The sequence below is a fragment of the Erinaceus europaeus genome (assembly GCF_950295315.1).
Source record: "Erinaceus europaeus chromosome 6 unlocalized genomic scaffold, mEriEur2.1 SUPER_6_unloc_14, whole genome shotgun sequence".
Lineage (NCBI taxonomy): Eukaryota > Metazoa > Chordata > Mammalia > Eulipotyphla > Erinaceidae > Erinaceus > Erinaceus europaeus.
The window spans coordinates 168,135-189,223 of record NW_026647119.1 but is presented as its reverse complement, the minus strand read 5'-3'; the positions used below and the strand labels follow the sequence as shown (position 1 = coordinate 189,223).

At 43.4% G+C, this 21,089-nt stretch overlaps 1 long non-coding RNA gene across 1 annotated transcript in view; it reads right to left on the bottom strand.

Annotated features, from left to right (window-relative positions):
- The window catches only part of LOC132536133 (uncharacterized), a 36,173-nt gene extending 16,608 nt beyond the window's left edge, over positions 1-19,565 (bottom strand). The window contains exons 1-3 of the long non-coding RNA XR_009547804.1: positions 19,520-19,565; positions 15,515-15,578; positions 10,956-11,093 (exon numbers count right to left, since the gene is read on the bottom strand). This is a non-coding gene — a long non-coding RNA (uncharacterized LOC132536133). The remainder of the gene's footprint in view (positions 1-10,955; positions 11,094-15,514; positions 15,579-19,519) is intronic.
- Between the last annotated feature and the right edge of the window lie 1,524 nt (positions 19,566-21,089).

Below are 21,089 nucleotides of genomic sequence, written 5' to 3'. Positions count from 1 at the left end.
TCCTGGACCTAGATTCAGTTTCTCTCCATGTAGGTGGCAAACATCTGAATGAACACGAAGTGGGCCAAATGCCAGCCACGGAGGGGCTTCCATTAGAAGCACATGACTCCTGCAGCCTCAAATGTGGAGACCAGCAGGGGAGAGGGGACCTGCTGGGTTCCTGCATATGCCTCCTGCCAGGTCATATCTCCTTCATGAAACAAGCTCATGACACTGAAAATCAATCTCAAGGAGGGAGTGGGGGGCAGGATTGGCAAGGACCCAGTAGCCCCAGAGAAAGCCATGCACGTCTCCCCGGAAGACACTGCTTCCTTGCCATACTCTAGCTAAATCCTGTGGTCATGATGGGCTCATCCCAACCACCTCAACCTAAACATATGCTTGGATTTCTCTCCATACAGATGGTGAATACCACCATGACAATGGAATGGTTCCACTGCCTGTAACTGAGGACCAGTCAAAGGAACAGGAAGTCTCTGGCTTGGATTCCAGCTGCCAGGAGTCCTTCCTGTTGGAGCAGCTATTTGAAGACACCCCAGGTTAGTTCCTCCTCAAGCCCAGATCCCAGGTCAGGACCAGCAAAGGAGAGGGAAATTGAACACTTTGCTGCAAGTGCCACCTCTCTGGAAATTTCTCCCCTCCTGAAAACAAGCTCATGACACTGAAAACCAGCCTCACTGGGGAAATGGGACCAGAATATACATCAGAATAGTGACCTAGCATAAATTCTACTTCCAAGTTTCTAGAAACATCTTATTTCTCAAATAAATAAATAAATAAATAAAAGACAAGGCCAGTTAACACACCTTCAAATCAATAAAAAGTAGGGAGTCCAGGTCTCCTTTCTCAAATCCTCAAAGATTTTCCTGCTGATATGCAGGAATCATCTCCTACACTAAAGACTCGATTTGCTTTCTTCATCCGTCCCTCTACAAAGGTTTCAGTTAGGAAGTAGACCCTCTGCCCCTTGGTTCTCTATGTCCTTCATCCTCTCACTGACTCAGCTCCCTAGGGTACCTCCTTTGTCCATTGCTAATCCCACTACTATGTTCACAGGTCTCTGCACTGGGGTTGACTCTACCAGGACCCTGGGCATCTCTGTTGACAGAGGCCACCACAAGAGCATCTTGGTGGCTGTGGACCAGAGGGATGACACTGTCTCTACCCTCCATGATGTGGAAAGCATCAGGCAGAGCTCCGTGTTCAATTATCTGCACGGGGGCCCCTCATGGCCACCTTTGCTGGACCTCACTGCCTCTGAGCTCATAATTGAATACTTGATGGGTTGTGGGGACAGGGCCACCCACAAGCTGTCACTCTACAACTATGCCCTGAGCCACCCCATCATCCCTGTGAACCTGGCAGTGGAGGACATCATGGACTGTGCCACTCTGCTCCACCAGAAAGAGAAGGCCACCAGCACTCAGTTCTCCTGCATCATGTCCGTGCTTTGTACTGGCAACCACAGAGAGCTTAACAAGGAAGACACGGAAAAGTGAGGCCCTCCATCCTGGTCCCCTTCCTGCTAGATGTAGGTGCCTCCTTCCTGACTGATGCCAGTGGTTAAAAGGTGACCAGGCTCCTGGACACACCTCATCTACACCATGAGTCTGGATGAACCTAGGCCATGTGAGATTAATTCGAGCAACTAGTCTGTGTGAGACACAAGGTGTTCTGGCTGATTAAAACAGGAGAAGAGAATCACATCCCAACAATGGCAGGACTTTACTCATTCTCCTGGTGTCAGCACAGTCTGGGTGGAGGCTGCAGATTTTTGCTGTATAGAGAGGAAAGGTTTCTACTATATGCTGACTAGGCTTTAATATATTTAATTCTTTTCATAATAATTCAATTTACCTAATTGCTAGACACAGAAATTAAGACAGGAGGGAGAGACAGAGGGGGAGAGACACCTACAGCTCTGCTTTTCAGCTCCTGAAGCCTCCCCCTTGAAGGTGGGAACTGGGGCGAGAACCCATGTCCTTGCTCACTGTGGCATGTGTGCTCACCAGGTGGGCACCACTTAGACCCTTCATGTATTTATCTCCTTGGAGAAATTCACTCTTTGGCTTACTTCTTCAGGAATCAAGAGGTAGCTAGTATATGAGATTATGATTTGACTAAAACAGTTCTCTGTGTTTCATTTCAGGCATGAAAAGAAGACAGCCTCCTAATTCCAAGCCAGGAGAGTGCCCCCTACAGAAAGGCTCACTGATGGACCATCTCAGGCCTCTCTGAGCAGGATCCAGACAGCCCCCTGTCTACACCCTGCTCAGCTGATAAGGGCTCAGGGCTCCTCTCAGCACCTTGATGGGGGCTCCCCTGGGAAGTCTGCAATCAGTGAGGCCACCTGGGTGTCTGCTGGAATGCCTACAGCCAGCCTTCCCCTTTGAAGAACTGACCCTTTCTTTTCCCTGTCAGTTTATGATATCCAACTGACAACAATTATTTTCCTAATCCTTTGCAGGATTTTGACTTAGTTCTCAGTCCTGGCATCTATGTGTAAACTTCCTGGTGGAAGACATGAAGCCCTCTGACTAGGAGTTCTTTTAAACTTTTTGTCTAGTGGGGTCAATATGAAAAATGTCAACATTCCACATCCAGCTCATTTGAGTCATCTTCCCTGATGCCTTCTTACATCCTAGTTTGAGAGTCTTTTCACAGAAATCTCTCTCTTATTCCTTTCACTGTATGTATGTAGTTATAGAATCTTTTAATGTATCTTCTTGTTGATTGTATTGCTATAATAAATATCAATCCCTGACTCTGTGCCTTATATGACCCCTCTCTTTGCTCAGGGCTCAGATGAAACCTTGGTGGCCTCCTCTGGGCAGCTCTACATTAGCTGAGGTCCCATGTGTCTGCAGGCAGCTAACAGCTCAACTGGATCTACTTTCTGTGTGTTGCCTGTTCCCCAAGCCTCTACAGGGTGGCACTGAGCTTCTTCAATGCTGGAAGAAGAGTTCCCACAGCCAGACAGCCACTGAGGTCTCTACCTCCTTCCCATTTGTCCATGTTCCATGGGCCAGAGCAAGGACATGGCTGAGTCTGCTGTCAGCCCAGGAGGAGACAGTAGCAGAGACTAAAGATGGCACATTTCCGATTTCTGGATGGCTATTGCTGTGATCAGCACATTTCACTGCAAAATTCAAGGTGACACCTCTACTACCATAGGACCTCAGCTACTAGCCTTTTACTCCTTAGCCCAGCACTTCCCAGACAGATGCCAAGTGTGGGGACAAATGGTCATGGAATAGCCACTCATTATGCTGACACTGGTATCTGTGCAACATGTGCACGTCAGAAGGTCACAGGTCAAAACTGGCCTCCTGGGGAAATGAAGGTCACTGTTCAACCTGACTGTCCTTTCTCTTTTTAGGATGATTCAGTGCTACACTGTCTACTAAGAACTTCAGAAAATATAACATTCAATGAATGGTCTTTCAAAGAGATGTGACATTTTCAAACAAGCAAGTGCACATTTTCCAAAATAAAAAGTACAAAATTTCTAAAATGTCAGAATATGCTTTTATCATAGTTAAAAAATGAAAACCTGTGTACACTACTACCACACCTGAAAATTATACAATTTAAGGTCGGGAGTCGGGCGGTAGCACAGTGGGTAAAGCACAGGTGGCACAAAGCAGAAGGACGAGTGTAAGGATCCCAGCTCCCCACGTGCAGTGGAGTCTATTCACAGGTGGTGAAGCAGGTCTGCAGGTGTCTATCTCTCCCTCCTCATCTCTGTCTTCCCCTCTTCTCTCCATTTCTCTCTGTCCTATCCAACATCAACAAGAATACCAACTACAACTAAACATGGGCACAAAAGAATAAATAAATAAAAAGTTAAAAAGCTCAGAAAGGCAATAAAAAAGATAGAAACAGGGAGATCGGTAGTAGAGCAGTGGGTTAAGGGCATGTGGCTGAAATGCAAAGAGTGGCGTAATGATCTGGGTTCTAGACGCCAGCTCCCCACCTGCAGGGGAATCACTTCACAGGCGGTGAAGCAAGTCTGCAGGTGTCTTTCTGTCCCCCTCTCTGTCTTCCCCTTCTCTGTCCATTTCTCTCTAACCTATCTAACAAGGACAACAATAATAATAACTACAAAAATAAACACAACAAAGGCAACAAAAGGTAAAATAAATAAAAATTTTTTAAATGCACCTTAAAAAAATCTTCTTTAAAAAAAGATGGAAACAATTATTTCAGTCCCAAATCACTGAGCATGGGAGTTTTTTTTTTATATTTTTCAATAGTGACGCACATTTTTATGCTACTTATAAATACAATCAACATTAGAGTTTCTTTTGCACCTCCTAGATAGTAAATGAACAAGTGTAATATTTTTATGTATTTATTGACTACCTGTACTTTTTCTGTACCCTATTCATAATATTTGAAATCCTCTAGAGGCCAATGTGTCATTTTCTTCTTGATGTTTCATTGTTGTCGTTAATGCTATGGCTTCTGCTCATTAGCTATAGGACTCTATCATCATTATCAGCTGTCTTCATTTAATTTTATTTATTTTATTCATATATAATTTATATATCATTTATGTCATTTTTTTATTAGCTACAGGACTTAACATCATAATCAGCTGTCTTTACTTTATTTATTCATTTTGAATGTATGTAGAGACAAAGATGAAGAACCGAGGTGCAGAACTGTTCTACTATTTCTAAAACTTTCCCCCCTCCCCGCCTAGCGGGTGGAGACTGGGGTTGGAACCAAAGTTACCAACATGGCAACTTAGGTGCTCTACTGGGTGATACACAAACTGCCCACTTTTCTCAATTTTTAAGAACTTCCCATAGTCTTGAATACTCAGATTGTCTCCAGGCATGTCACTCATCTGACTTCCTTATCTTTCACTGTCCCTGCTGGGGAGCCAGAATAATGGTTCTGCATGTCACAGGCTTTCATGCCTGAGGCTCTGAAGTCCCTGGTTCAATTATCAGCTCCACCATAACCTGGAGCTGAGCAGTGCTCTGTTTTTTCTTTTTCTTTCTCTCTCATTAAAAATATAAATTACATATTTATATTTTTAGGGTGCAGGCAGTGGCACACCTGGTTGAGCGCATATGTTACAGTGCACAATGACCCAGGTGCAAGCCTCTGGTCTCTGCCTGAGGTGGGGAAAGCTTCAAGAGCAGTGAAGCGGGGCTGCAGGTGCCTCTCTGTCTCTCGCCTTCTCCATCTCCCCCACCCCTCTAGATTTCTCTCTGCCCTGTCCAATAATAAGTAAATAGTCTGTTAAAAACATATATATGCACTTTAATTTCTAATATTAAATTGTATGCTAATCTCAAGACACACAACTATGCTTATATAGCTATATAGTTGGTAAGTCAAAATATGGAACCAACCTAAAACAGACAACTAGATAACTATGTTAGAATGGAGCATGGCTGGTGATGCACACAGCTGACACTGCTCTTACCATACACAGGGACCTGGGTTTGAGCCCCTGCTCCCCACCAGCAAGAAGAATGTTTAATGAGTGGTGAAGTACGTTTAAAAGTCCATCTCTCTCTTTTGTCTCTTTTTATTTAATTACCCCCCCAAGATAATTGCTGGGGCTCAGTGCCTGTACTACAAATCCACTGTTCCTGGAGGCTATTTTTTCCTTTTGTTGCCCTTGTTGTTTATCTTTGTTGTAGTTAATATTATTGTTATTTCTGTCATTGTTTTTGGACAGGACAAAGAGAAATTGAGAGGAGAAGACAGAGAGGGGGAGAGAAACACAGACACATGCAGACCTGCTTCATCCCCATGTAAAGTGACCCTTCTGTAGGTTGGGAGTGGGTGGCACCAACGTAGATTCCTAAACTGGTCCATGAACTTCCTACCATGGGCTCTTAACCCACTACACCTGTCCCCTTCCTTTTTTTCTTCCCAATCACCTCTTAATTTCTCTCTGTTCTAACCCATAAAACAGAAAAATAATGACCATTACTCATTCTACCACACCACTGATAAACTTGGTGATAATAAATAATAATAATAATGTCAGGTATATAGTTAATAGAAAAATATTTTCTAATTTAAAAAAGAGATAGCACCATGTCCTTTTGGACAAGGAATATAGAAAACTGAAACAAATGAACTTGGAAAAAAGTGAAAGAAACAGCAGCAGCCAAGCTAACTTCTAAGATTTTGTGAAAACTATGGTTGTTCCTCTTGTGGACAGCAGTACAGAACTTTGGCATAGGTTTGGTGTCACATCATGGCTGTGCATCTTATAATCTTATAAAGCATTACTAAATCCCTAATACAAATGTTAAAATAACTACATATCATACTCAGTCAGAAAATACCTTGGGAAGGAAAAAAGACATGCACAGAGCCAGAGCAATCTCTACTTATACTAATATGAAAACAGAAAAGAGAAGCATGAAAAGTTGTTTGTGGCTACTAGTGATTTTACAACTGCGTAGTATCAGACACGACTTTTTCCTCTGAGAGAGGAAAGAAAGCACACATCTTCTGCCCACCAGAAGCCACAATTCAAGTGTAAACAAGCATAATGTTAGCAACATTCAAGCAGCAGTGATTCTAAAGAGTTACTGATGAGCTTCAAACCAATGGCAGTCATGATGCTGAGAGTACCATGACGAAAGGAATTCTAGTGGGTCTGAAAAGAGAAGAGTACCAAGCCTCCTTTAAAGAACACTTAGACTTTGATGAAAGCATAATAAAGGGAGGAAAAGCACAGGTGTCACAATGAGTTCCGTGAAGCTTTCCTGACATGGTAAACTAACCTCCAAACCCAGCTTCAGCTCACAACAGCTACATGGCAGCACTCAGGGCTGCTCCTTGCTCCTTCAGGTCCCTGCACCAAACCTTGGTGCTACAAGTCCATTTTACAAACACAACTGCAGCGACTGGGAGGCATCATAGTGGTTATACAAAAGGTTTTCATGCCTGAGGCTCTGGTGTCCCAGTGGAACCTCTGGCATGACCACAAGCAAAGCTCAGAGGTGCTCTGGTTGTTTTTAAAAGCAGAATTACTGTGACCCAGGAGGGAGCTCAGAAGTCAGAAAGCAGGACCTGCAAGCAGAGGATCCTGAATTTGGTTCCAGCACTGAATGTGCCAGAATGATGCTCTGGTATGTTCTCTTGAGAAGAATTTGACACAAAGAAGTCACTGTTCCAGCAGGTGTAGAGAGCACATTGGTTCTGCAAAAATACTCTCACACCTGACACTCCAAATTCCCAGGCTCAGCAGCTCATACCATCATAAAATGAGCCAGAGTTGAGCAGTGCTCTGGTAAAACAAACAAACAAACAAATAATACAGAGAGACAGAGAGAAGGAGTGAGGAATAATAAAGAAAAGGGAATTTATAATAAAGAAAAGTAATATCCATGATGTAGAAAACTGAATTTTCACTAATTTGTAAAGAGCAGCTATGCCTATAACTGGCATCTAAAGTCAACCTATCCTCATTCCAAGACACTGTTTTGCAAATGCTACCTGTGAAAAACAGTTTAAAATAATGTGGAAAATGAACCCTTTAACACACATAGTTCAACAAGTAGAGCAGGCTGCCCAGAATTGGGCCCTGGCCCTACATGGGAAGAGAATGGACCAGGAGAAGTTTGAATGTAGACAGTACACCATCTGTCTCTCTTCACCTCTCTTGTCCCTCTGTCTGAATGAAAAAAGCAGCCTAGAAGTGGTGAAATCAAGCATACAGGAGGTCCTAGATCCACAAGGTTAATAATGCTTGAAGTATAAATGCAGTTCAATTCCACTTAACTAGAGAGGGACATTCACTGATGGAATGAAAAACCATAAATGTAAATAAAGCCCTCACACTTCAGGATTATGCAGTACATAAAACAAACTTAAATGTTTCTTAGAACACTGAGTTCCTTAGCAAAAACTTCTCATGCAACGATGTGTATGTGTATATATACAGATACATACTTCCTTACAAGCTGAGATTCATTCATGATGCTACCTAATCAAGGATGGTTTTTGTATTGTTACAGCCTTTGAATATTTCCTATGACTAATAGCACTAAGTTAATACTTTAAATTCTTGGAGATAAAATAATTCTAGCAGAGACACCAGATGTACTGCAAAACCTTTCTAGAAGCGATTTCAGAAGAGTATTAATCCTTACTGTGTTAGGGCATTCATAGTCCAGAATAAATGGAGTTTTCTCATGTGTGCCTGGAATGGTATTCTAATCTTTTTTTTAAATTAATTTTATTTATTTTTTGAGAGCAATGCAGAGAGAGAGAGACACACACACACACAGAGAAACACCAGAGCACTGCTCAGTTCTGGCTTATGGTGGCATGGGGGATTGAACCTGGGACTTAGGAGCCTCAGGCATGAGATTCTGTTTGCATAACCATTATGCTCTCTCCCCCACCCAGTATTATTAACTTTAAGAGAAAGGAAACAACAGTAACTCACTCCCTGGCCCATTTTGGAAAAGGTTGTTACCCACTAGATGATGAGACAAGGACCGGCAGAGTAATTGAATTCCAGCCAAAGCCAAATGGGCAAAATCTAAAACACATGAGGTATTTGTAAAATTAAGAACAATACATTTGGGGAAATAAAAATAAATGACTTAGAGGCTATTACTATGCACTATATACTGATCTAAAAACTGTATTCTACATAACTTCAGTTTAATCCTAACAATACATAAGTGAGCCACCTGAATTAGGAAAGTAACATCTGTCCATAAAATCTAGTTTAAATTAAGGACAGTAGAAGTTCTTTGTGTGGAAAACTAGAGTTTAGTGCTTAGTCCCCAGAGTCTGCAGATGGGGTGCAGGGAGTTCAGTGGACTCTGGTGGAAGATAAGGTGTTGCAACACATTTTGAAAAAGGGAAGATATCAATTTCTGAAACACTGGTTTATGAATCTACCTCAACTCAAAACAGCCTATTGTTAATCTTCAAAATTCCTTTCAGTTTTTTTTTTCTACTTGGGAAAGAATGATTTAAAAATAGTAGTTATCAAGTGGGCACAATTTCTCCCCGTCTCTGACAGTCACCTGCACACTGACTCCACAGCCATCTTAGCCTTTCTACCACCCTTGGGCAGAGTGGGTATCTCCAGCACACACTCTTCCTCTTCCTGTTACAGCACAAGGCCTGGTCTTGTTGCAACAGGCCAAGCCCAGTCTAAATTCTGCCATGTATCTGGCTTTTTTCTTGCTAATTTTTTTAAATGAAGGGAAAGGGCATTTAAAAAATATAATTATTGGTTTATTCCCTTTTGTTGCCCTTTTTGTTTTATTGTTGTAGTTAATGTTGATGTTGTTGTGGGATACAACAGAGAGAAATGGAGAGAGGAGGGGAAGACAGAGAGGGGGAGAGAAAGATAGACACTGGCAGAATTGCTTCACTGACTGTGAAGAGACTCCCCTGCAGGTGGGGAGCCAGGGCCTTGAACCTCTTCCTTATTTCTTAAGTTCCATCTATAAGTGAGATTGCCAAATACTCATCTTTCTCCTTCCAACAAATGGTACTACACATGGCCACCTGAAGTTCCATACAGCAGGACGCAAGAGGATGATTTCTCCATCTTCAATGGGTGAGTAGACTTCCCTTGTGTATATGGACCACAAGCATTTAAAACACTCCCCTCTGTTAACCTTCGGGGTTGCTCCCGGATTTGGACCCACCTGTGCACTCATCACTTTGGAGACCTATTTGTCTCCTTTTGCATGGCAGTTATTTAATTCCTCTGCTTATTTCCTTTCTGTGTGTGCCTAAGTTGGGCGCGCGCACACGCGCATGAGTGTGTGTATGTTTATTTCCCACAACTAGAAGGCATTGCTGTCTCAACTTACCTGACACCAACATTTCATTCAAATGCTTCTAATGTAACACTGACTCTGACTGGCCCGCTCTGGGCTTCCAATGTGGGAAAGGGCCCACAGTCCCTCTGTGACACAGTGTCTATCTGTCTGCAATCACAAGGCCAGCACTGCCACCTGGTCTCTCTTTAGTGGGGATCAGTCAGATTCCTCTCTTTGACATCAAATGGGCCAGATTGTTCCTTAGTTCTCATTTCTTTTGTTTTTTTTTTTATACTTTCCTTCTCTTCCCTCCTTCATGTCTCTCTCCCTCTCCCTCTCTCTCTTCCTCTCTCTCTATATATATATTTGCATACTGCCACATGTATTTATGACCAGAAAGCACCTCATCAATACCCTTTGCTACCTTGTGTGAGTTGAGTAACTGTTGCAAAGTTACCAGTCACCAGCAGACTCTAGCAAGTGTTCAGACTGGTCAGGACAGGCAATGCAGACAGGTTGTTTATAGTGACTTCTCAACTAAAATTGAACAGCCAAGGTTTTAACACAATGGCTTCCTTAATATTCTGTGATGTCTGAATTTAATCCACTGTGGGAGCCTGGACTTGTCGGTCCTCTAGCTACAGCCTGAGCCTTTCACGAACAGGAGGTGATGAACACCTTGCTGCTTTCAGAAATTCCAAAAGGGACCAGGGTGAATCTGGGATAACAGAGAGTACATGTTCCCCAGCATGAAGACTGAGTACAAATCCCTGGGCCCTTTACAAGGGGAAATGCGAGGATTTATGATATGTATACATTTCACTTTCTTGCACTCTGGTCTGGTAAGAGATACAGTGCACAGAGACAGAGTCCTGTGTGAGAGAGGCTCCAGAGACAAAGAGGAGGAGCCACTATCTACCTACAGCCACTGAAAAATAAACACCCTCCCTAGCAGTGAGCTGGGTCTGATTTCACAACAGGAATGTCCCCAAGTTGGACTCTGGGTGGGTCTTGGTCCCTGCCTGTACCACCCCCTCACCCCTACAGGTGGCTTTCAATGTCAGGAGCCACATCAGTATGGCAGTCATGGGCCCAGAGGGGACACTTGCAGAATGGCTGGGGTTCACCAGTGCTCCCTGCTGGTTCCTACTCAGTGTCTGGGCCTGAGGACACACTGACCTGAGTTCTCCTCAGAGGTCTGCTCCAGATGGCAGGGCTCTGCGATGATGGAGACAGAAGTGGAGTCTTGTGGTCTCCGGCTCAGCAGCTCAATAGTTGGCAGCTCACTCATTTCCTATCCACAGTCTTGTTGATGCCCTACAGCAAGAACAGTCAACATGCAGACTCAGGCTGAAGAATGGTACCAATCAGGCCAACTCACCTTAAGCTAGTGCCCACATGGTGCCTTAGGTCCTCCCACTGGGCCTCAGGATGGAGCCACTGTGTCTGTGGGAGGATCACTGCACTCAGCCAGGGAAACCCTACAGAAAGCAGGTGCCCAGGCATAGAAATTGCTGAATCCATGGGAGCAGGCTTCCCAGGTTCCCTTGCTTAGAATGCAGACATCCCTTGGTACAGGGTGCAATAGGAACTTTATATTACGTGATATCTGGGGTGACATTGCACTGGGTTTGTCTTTCTTCCAGTAGAGGAGGGAGATAGATCAAAAATAACAACAAGAGGCTGGGAGGTGGGGCACCAGGCTGAGTGCACACATGACCATGTGCAAGGATCTGGGTTTGAGTCCAAGTTCCCAACATGCTTAGAGATGAAACACGCTGCAGGTGTCTATCATTCTCTATTCTCTTTTTTCCCCTCCAATATATCTTTATTCAATAAAATAGACAAAAAAAAAAAAAGGAAAATGACTGACAGGACCAGTGAATTCATGGTGCCAGTAACCAGCTCCATTGAGTTACAGGATAGCAGAGAGAGAGGGAGAAAGATAAAGATAAGGAGAGGGAGAGGGAGAGAGAGAAAAGCAGCAACACAACACTGACAATTATTTCTATCATGTGATGAGGATTAAGCTTGAACTTGGATCTGGCACAGAAAAAGCAGGCGAGTGTGCAGTACGAGGGCTCTTCTCCTGGGCCCATTAGTAACTTCTGATAGGATCCTGCCTGAGAACACTCCTGCTCATCCATGCCCAATACCATTGAGAGCTTTATATCTATGGCAGATTATTTGTCAGTTCTGACACTAAATGTGTCCTTCTTTTAGAAAAGATTTGATTTACTATTTCTTGTGAATAAAGATAAGAGATATTGAGAGGAGAGATGGGGGGTAGAGAGATAGACTGGAGCCTGTAGTTCTGTTTCACTGTCCATCAAGGTTCCCTGTTGCAGGTGGGGGCTAGGGACTTGAACCTGGATGCTTGTGCACTGTAATCTGTGCGCTCTACCAGATATGCCACTGCCTGTAAACTTGCATTGCCCTTCTAAACTGTTCCTTTACAGAGATCTGTTAAGGAGTCAAACAAATGAAGGTAGGAACACTGATGGCTGCTGTGATTAAATAACTGCAACGCATTGTGTGGAATTGCTCTGCTCACTATACTGACACATGAGGTCAGTCTAAGAGACTTTAAATGTTTCTTTTCTTTTATTATTTACTTAACTGCTATGTCTTGTGACCCACTATTCCAGTAGATCTTTTCTTTTGAATCCTTTAAAAAGAGACAAGGTGGCCGGGTGCTAGTGCAGCAGGTTAAGTGCACATGGTGTGAAGCTCTAGGACTGGCCTAAGGATCCCGGTTCGAGCCCCTGGCCCATAAGTGGAGAAGCGGGTCTGAAGGTGTATGTCTTTCTCTGCCCTCTCTCTCTTCCTCTCCTCACTAGATTTCTCTCTGTCCTGTCTAACAACAATGATAGCAATAACAATAACTATTATAATAACAATAAAGAACAAGGGCAACAAAAGAGGAAAATAGCCTCTACGAGCAGTGGATTCATAGTGCAGAGCACAGAGCCCCAGCAATAGCCCTGGAGGCAGAGAAAGAGAGAGAGAGACAGAGGTTTTGAGATAAGAGATCCAGGCTCACTGCAAGCCTCCACTGATCATGGAGTCTCCCCTCTGTGCTGTTTGAGCTGATCTGATGTGCACCTAGGGTGTGAACCTGGGGCTTCCTACACAATAAAATGAACTTTGCTGTGGGAGCTCTGTGCCAGTCCTAGAGTGTCCTTCTCCTTGTCAGGGCTACAAAAGAACAGCAGGCACCTTGCTCTATGCTCCCATCCCACTGCTCCTCCCAGCCCATGAAGTCGCCAAAGAGAGAACACAGGGGACTGAAAACCCAGAAGCCAAGTACAAAGCCAGAGCTGACACAGGGAGTAACTGTGCATAAAAACAGTGGCTAGTACTTCATGCTTAGGATTGCTTTCCCTTGCCCTTCCCAAATTAGAGAAAGACAGTTTGCTGTGGTGTGGATTTGAGTTTTAAAAATGTGGTACATTTCTTTTTCTTTTTTTTTCCTAAAATGTTTTCTTAAAGACAGTTTAAATTATTTATTTATTTATTTCCTTTTTCTTGCCCTTGTTGTTTTTATTGTTGTAGTAGTTATTATTGTTGATGTTGTCATTGTTGGATAGGATAGAGAAATGGAGAGAGGAGGGGAAGACAGAGAGGGGGAGAGAAGGACAGACACCTGCAGACCTGCTTCACCACCTGTGAAGTGACTCCTTTGTAGGTGGGACGGTTCATTTCTTAATGAGAGAAAGAGAGAGAGTAGAGAAAGGAGGAGGAGGAGAAGGAAAGAAAGTTGCAGAACGTCATTCTGGATGGGTGCCCCGACCAGCAGGGCGGTGAACAGGGGCTAGGAACCTAAAAAACCTGCAATGAAAGGGACACAAGACACGAAGAACGACAGCAAGACAGGTTTCTGATCAAGCTGCAAAATTTGATTGTGTTCACAGGCATTTAAGGCTTTAGGGAAGGAGAGGGAATGCTGGAGGAGGGGGAGGGGGAGCAAACTTCAAAGCAGAATGTTCCTTGCAACAAATGGCAGAAACCAAACTGTGTGTTGACTCACTTGATTACTGATAAATGGTTTACCTGAGGGAAAATGGCCTGCCCAGGGGGGAATTAACACTTGTCTCCAGGGATTCCATTGTCTCAAAGCTTATCATCTATTAAGCAGAGAAATGGCTCCTGGCAGATGGGCACTGAGGATGCTGCACTAAGCAGCTCACAGTCCTCTGACCTTGCTCTAGCTCGCAGTCTGGGAAATGGAGCTCATTTCTGAGGTATAGAGAGGAAAGTCTCTTTCCATTCTGATCTTCTTGAGAATTTAACTTGGACTGTAAATGCACATCACTAAGAGGGCTGGGAACTCAGTCTGAGAAACACCAAGTGCAGGCGTTCAGCACATGTACACCTAAGCCTGGACACTAGCCTCTCGCTATGTTCAAATGCTGAGGACATTTTGCCATGGAACCGGGGTTCAAGAAATACTTCTGTGTAGACTCATAGGTGTGACCTCATTTGAAAGGAGTCTCAGAAATACAAGGGCCTTTTTTGTAAAGAAATATACTAGCAAGGGCAACCAAAAGGAATAAATAAATAAATAGACTAGCGGAATCCCATACTGAAAATAAAAAGTTGTGAGGAATAGAGAGTGTAATCTGTATTTCTTTAAACATAAAGAAAGAAAGACATGATTAGTGAAGTAAATGAATAAATCGATTAACATTTTTTTTTCTTTTCCTGTTTTTTTTTTTTTGCCTCCAGGGTTATTTATTCCTTGGGCTTAATAAGAATCCACATTTTCTGGCGGCCTATTTTTAATTTTATTGGATAATACAGAAAATGAGTGGAGAGAGAGGGAGAAAGATGGACACAACTGCAGACCAGCTTCCACTATTGTGAAGCAACCCCCCTGAGGTGGGGAGTGGGATAAACCTTGATTCTTGCATAGGTCCTTGTGCTGACTACTATGTGTGCTTAACAGGGTACAGCGCCAGCCCCCTCAACATATATGTTTTTTAAATTTTTATTATCTTTATTTATTTATTGATGGGATAAAGACAACCAAAAATTGAGAGGGAAAGGGGTGATATGCAGGAAGACACCTGCAGCACAGCTTCACCACTCATGAAGCTATCCCCCTGTAGGTGGGGAAGAGGGGCTTGAACCTGTGTCCTTTAGCATTGTAACATGTGCTCTCAAAAGGGTGTGCCACCACCCATCCTCTCTCTCAAAACATTTTTTCAAGACAGCACTTCTTGGTGAAAAAAAATAGAGAGAAGACTTCACCTCTCTGGCTAACAACCATCAAGCATGGCTAGAGGTGCAGAGGTGCAGGTCTGAGGTTTTTTTTTTTTTTTTTTTTTTCCTGAGAACATGTAGCCGAAAATGTGGAAAGGGGATGAAAAAGACACTGGGAACACGTGAATTTGGGACAGGGTTATTGATGCCTTTATATTGTACAATGCCTGTTTTCTATTTTCATTATTTTAATAAAGCATTTTACCTAAAACAAATTACACTGTGATGACAAAATGAATAGAAAGACCCAACAACTATATTGTTCCCAAGGTTTACAAATTGGTATATTCTTCAGTGTATTAAAGAAAACTTTTAGGAAGTCAGGTTTGACTTTTGTGCCACAGTAAGGGCTGGTCAGGATGGATGAAATGTGTGAAGACAATTAAGCTTAATACTAAACAGCAGCTATTGAGAGAGTTTTGAACTGCTATTTTAAATCTAACCATCCTAACTTAGAATATCTTGACACTTACCCATCAATGTGTCTGGAGTCTCATTTTCCTTAGAAGTCAGACACATCTAATGCTGTGCAGGAACCTTGAATTAAAAAAAAAAAAAAACTGGAGTTACAACCCACCTTTCACAAGATCTATTTGAAGAAAACTTGTCTTCAGCTTCCCTAAGGTTCACAAAGAATGAATCAACTAAAAATATAAATTCTTTTAGCTCCACAGACTTCACTATGGTTGGAGAGTAAACATTGCTGATTTCAGTAACTCTTTAACTGAATGCATAAGAACAATATATGTTTAAAAGACTAATGTCAACACTTGTATTTCTTCTTGCAGTGTGACTGTCTCCTTGTAAATGAGAGATATATATTCTAGCAAATTCAGCTCTTTGCAAATCAATTTTAAATACGGATCATAGTTTAAAATATTTTCTTGCAAGGAAATATATTGTATCCACATAGCAGTCAAAGTGCTCCTTATTGTAGGGGTGAGGAGTAAATGCCTTGAAAGTGTGAGCAACTTTCAAGAGTAGAGACCATGTCTCAAATGATCTAGAATTCATGTTAACTAGGCAAAAAACTGAGGTGGTAATTACTAGGCAGAGGGTCCCAGGACAGGCAGGGAGTAGGGATGAGGACATCTCCTTGGTTGGAGAGAGGGGAGAGAGTTTAGGGAATCATTCCAGCCAGATGGGTGCTGGGTATGCCGTCTCTGTTTCTCTGTCCTTGCCTTTGCCTCTGTCTCCATATATATAAAATCAGGCATCTCATAAAAAAATATTTTAAAAGATAAATATAGCTCTGAGCATGATCTAAAGAAATGCATTTCTGAAAAAACTGATCAAATTATTAATCTGAGTCTATATGAGAAATAGTCTCATTATTAGTAAGGTACACCAAAGTCATTAAAGGCAAATACTGGGGGCTGGTGGTACACAGTAGGTAAAACACATATGGCTCAAAGCACAAGGACTGGCATAAAGATCCCAGTTTGAGGCCCCAGAACCTCACCTGTTGTTGGTATGTTTCTAATTCTACTTCTAAAAACCTTTTCTGTTTCATTTGGTTTAAATACCCCCTGCTTAACACTGCATTCTATTTATATAACCTCTGTTAACAAGCACCACCCTCCCTCCAGGGCATTGGTGGTTCAGTGGTAGAATTCTTGCCTGCTCTGCCTCCTCTCCTTGTCATACCCTGATTTTCACCAGTCACTTTTCTCTCCACCCTCTGTATGTCACATCTTGTTTACACCCTACTTGGAAAGTATATAAAGACAACATTGTTCGTTTTAGTGAGTTGTGAGTTGGTAGTTGTGTTAGTTTAGCTTAGCTTGGTATAGATTGCGCTGCATCCTGCATGAATAAAGAGATACTGCATACAGCTCAACCATGAGTCCCTTGTCATCTGTTACCCGCCCATGAAGCCAGCCCGTCGAAAACAACAACCTGAGTATGTGGGAGGTCACTTCACAAACAGTGAAGCAGGTCTGCAGGTGTCTTTCTCTCCCCCTTTCTGCTTCCTGTCCTCTTTAAGATTCTCTTGTCTTATCCAACAACAACAGCTATAACAATAACAACAACATCAACAACAAGGGCAATGAAATGTGAAAAACAGCTTCCCGGAGCAGTGGATTTGTAACAGATGACAAGGGACTCATGGTTGAGCTGTATGCAGTATCTCTTTATTCATGCAGGATGCAGCGCAATCTATACCAATGTGGCGCAAAATGCAAGGACCTGCTGAAGGATCCCAGTTTGAGCCCCCAGCTCCCTGCCTGTAGGGGAGTCGCTTCACACGCGGTGAAGCAGATCTCCAGGTGTCTTTCCCCATCTGTTCCCCTCCTCTGTTTCTCTCTGTCCTGTGTAACAATGACGACATCAATACTAATAACTACAACAACAATAAAAAAGGGCAACCAAAGGGAAAATATATAAAAAAAATAAAAACAAATGGGAAAAGATACACTGAAATGCCCAGCAGCATATGGCTAACGGGCATCTCTAGGGGATACTGACACATATTATGAGGCCAGTCACTGCAATGAAGATGTAACTGGGGCGATGCAGGGCCATCCCGCTGTACTGTGGTGCACTGCGGCACCCAGGCTACTACAGACCCGCACGGATGGGGGACACTGAGCTGCACCCAGGGCCAGCATGGATGGGCACCGCAGTATCACCAGGGCCACGCGCATCTGCATGAACAGGGATTACTGCCAGGTGGCTTCTTGCTGATACAAGGGGAGAAGTTCTGCTCATCCAACAGGGTTCCCAGGGCCTGGGAGTTCCTGGTAATGCCATGGAATCCCAACCAGGGGACTCGCCCATCAGCAAGGACACCTGTGAACAAGACACTGAGCTCTGGGAGGAGCAGAGGAGGAGGTTCCTGTCTGCTCAGTAGAGGCTTGGAGAGAATGGAGGACAGCTAAATATGGGGCCTGGGGCAGGTCCACTTCCTACTGAGGCTCAGTAGGACAGACAGGAGGGGACAGCAAACATCTATTTAATACATCACGGGATTCTCCTACATCATCATGGGAATATTTGTTTATAGATGAGTTGATACACGCATCCTGGTTTTCCTACCTGAGACCCAAGACTTCTAAAATGGAACCCAAATATAGTCCCTTACAAAGGCTTTCGGCAAAAACGCTCTATTCCTTGATGGAACAGAGCCTTTGTGCAATCTTACAATAGTGACTCCAGAACACAGACAGTCAGAAAAGGAGTCTCATCCCGAGAAGGACTGTCAGGCTCAGCTGTATTGTTAATTACAGATAGACATGCCCTGGTGTAGACTCTGATTTTCTGTGACTGATGACAATAGATGGTCTATTTTATTTTTGCGGGGGCAGGGCAAATGGAGATGATTAAACAAGTTAATTTAATGCAACTTCATCCTTCATCATCTGTTAAGGCAAGATTCAAGTACAGTTTCCTCAGGTTTCAGTGAAGTAAGAATATTATTGACAACAACAACAAGAACAAAAAGCTGAACTATATGTTAATAAAGTAAGAGTCATCTTAATAAAAGGTATGTTATACGATTTTCATTCTTGGTGTAAGATCTTTTTTCTCAAGATAGAGACAGAAAAACAGAGGGGCGAAGAGACAGACAAATAGACAGACAGAGAGAGAGATGGTGCCAAAGCTTTTTTCAACATGGAGGGTCTAGGCTTGAGGCTTTGTCATACAAAAGCAAGGTAGTGCTTTATCTAAGAGAGCCTTTTGCCCTTCCACTGATGCAAAAGCTTATCAAATCTTTTTTTTTTTTTCTGTAGTAGGAATATTAGAAGCATAACATGGAATCATGGGGGAATATGAAGCTGTTGAATTAAAAACAAATAGTCCTGACAATCAACATCCAGTCAATATGTGAGAAGTAAGTCAGTGGAGTGAGGTCAGAGGCACATTCTAGCTGAGTCAAGGCCACTTCAGCCCAGGCTGTGCTCAGTCCATTTCACCCCCCCAATACTCTCTGTGCATGGGAGTTCCCCACTACAAGTATGGATTGACAGGCCTGGCAGTGCATCTGCTCCCAGGGTGGCCAGGATACTGGACACACACTGGGGTGGGGAAGGTGTCTTCCCAGGCCCTAAAGGTCCTGCTCTAATGACAGAACAATGCACCTACAGAGCAGCCCATGGAGGACAGGATCTGGGCATCTGGAATAAAAGCCACCTCTAGCCTGTGGACAACACGAGACCCAGGGAGTCATTTCATCTGGGAATCAAAGTCAGCACATAGCATCCAATGCTCATGTTCAAGCTGATAATTGTAGGGCCTGTAAATTATCTCTTAAATATCCATGTCACCCCTGGCAGAAAAAGGGTTGGCCACACTGACCTAGAGCAATTCCCAAAATAAAATACCTTTCTAGAAATGACTTGGGATGAGAATTGGGTCCCTGCCTGTAACCTTCCCTGAACCCCCACACCCCCCACATGCGAATGGTCCTGTGTCATGATCCTGCTTCAGAAAGGGAGACATCCCAGAGGAGGCACTTTGGGAAGGCTGGGGCTCACCTCTCCCCTGCTGGCTCCTTCTCTACTGCCTGGCCTTGCAGACCTGCTGCCCTGGGGTCTCTGAAGTCATCTGCTCCAGATGGAAGGGTTCCTTAAGGGTGGGAAAAGACCATGAAATGGTGAGTCCAGATACAGTACCTGAGGGGATTCTGAATGATCCTTTTACATTTACCATTTTTTTCTAGGTTACCTCAGTAAATCATAAGGGACAGGGACCTGTGAAAACACCATTTGTAAGGATGACAATTAACTGAGGGAAACTGTTATTTGTTTATGCTGAGGAACTTTTTATTTTTCCCCCAAGGGCTGTTGCTGGGGCTTGGTGCCTGCACTATGAATCCATTGTTCCTAGAGGCCATTTTTCCCATTGTTGTAGTTGTTATAGTTGCTGTTGTTGGATAGGACATAGAGAAATTGAGAGAGGAGGGGAAGACAGAGGGGGAGAGAAAGAAAGACAGACACCTGCAGACCTGCTTCACTGCCTGTGAAGCGTGGCCCCTGCAGGTGGGGAGCCTGCAACTAGAACCTGGATCCTTAACCTGGTCCTTGCTCTTCTTACCATGTGCGCTTAACCTGCTGTGCTACCTCTTGGCCCCCAGGAATGATGTTTTGCAAGACTGTAGTCATCTGATGGGTTCACATTCATATCTCCCTAAACTACGTGTAGAAACTCTCACCCTGAGCCATATGCTATCTCCCTTGAACACAGGGCTTTGGGCCTCTCCCCTGCTTTTAGAAAATTTCTTTGATTCTTGTAGGAATTTCCAGTTAGTAAACATCACTCCCTTTTTTAAAAAAAAATATGTATCATTGGATAGAGACAGAGATAAATTGAGAGAGGAGGGGATACAGAGAAGGAGAGAGCCAGAGACATTTGCAGGCCTGCTTCACTACTCCAGAAGCTTCAACAGGGGCTTGAACCTGTGTGCTTGTGCACTGTAATGTGTGTGCTTTTTCAGGACATGGCCACCTGGCCCTCAAACTCACTTCCTTACAAGGAGTATGATGACTGACATCAGGAAGAGCCTGATCAACATTATGGAATTTAATAAGCAACATTATTTCTATATTTAGGCTGTAGAGCCACTAAGAATTCCTTTTGCTTCCTATGCCTTTACAGTTTCCCATAAACATAAATATCTGTAGTTTCCCTAGTAAACCAACTGCACAGCATGCAGGTGGTATACCCATTAGAGTACAAATGTTATCAAGAGCAAGGACCTGGGTTCCGTTCCCTGCTTCCACCTGCTCTGGAGAAGCTTCATGGGCTATGACGCGGTGCTATAGGTGTCTGACTCTCTTCCTCTCCACCTTCTCCAGACAGGAATGCCACTCTTGTTTTTGCTGCACAGACCTGCAGTGCAAGAAACTGGGAAGAAATAAGTTCAACTCCACAAAATACTGATGTCCATATTTCCTTTTTTTATCTGTGGGCCTCCTGTGCATGATTACACTGTGCCAGATGACCCGTGTTTTCTTTTGTTTTCCCCTTTTAATGTTCAGAAGAGAACGAGAGAGAATAACAAAGACTAAAGCTTCATGCTTGAGCCATTGGCTTTACAGACAAGTA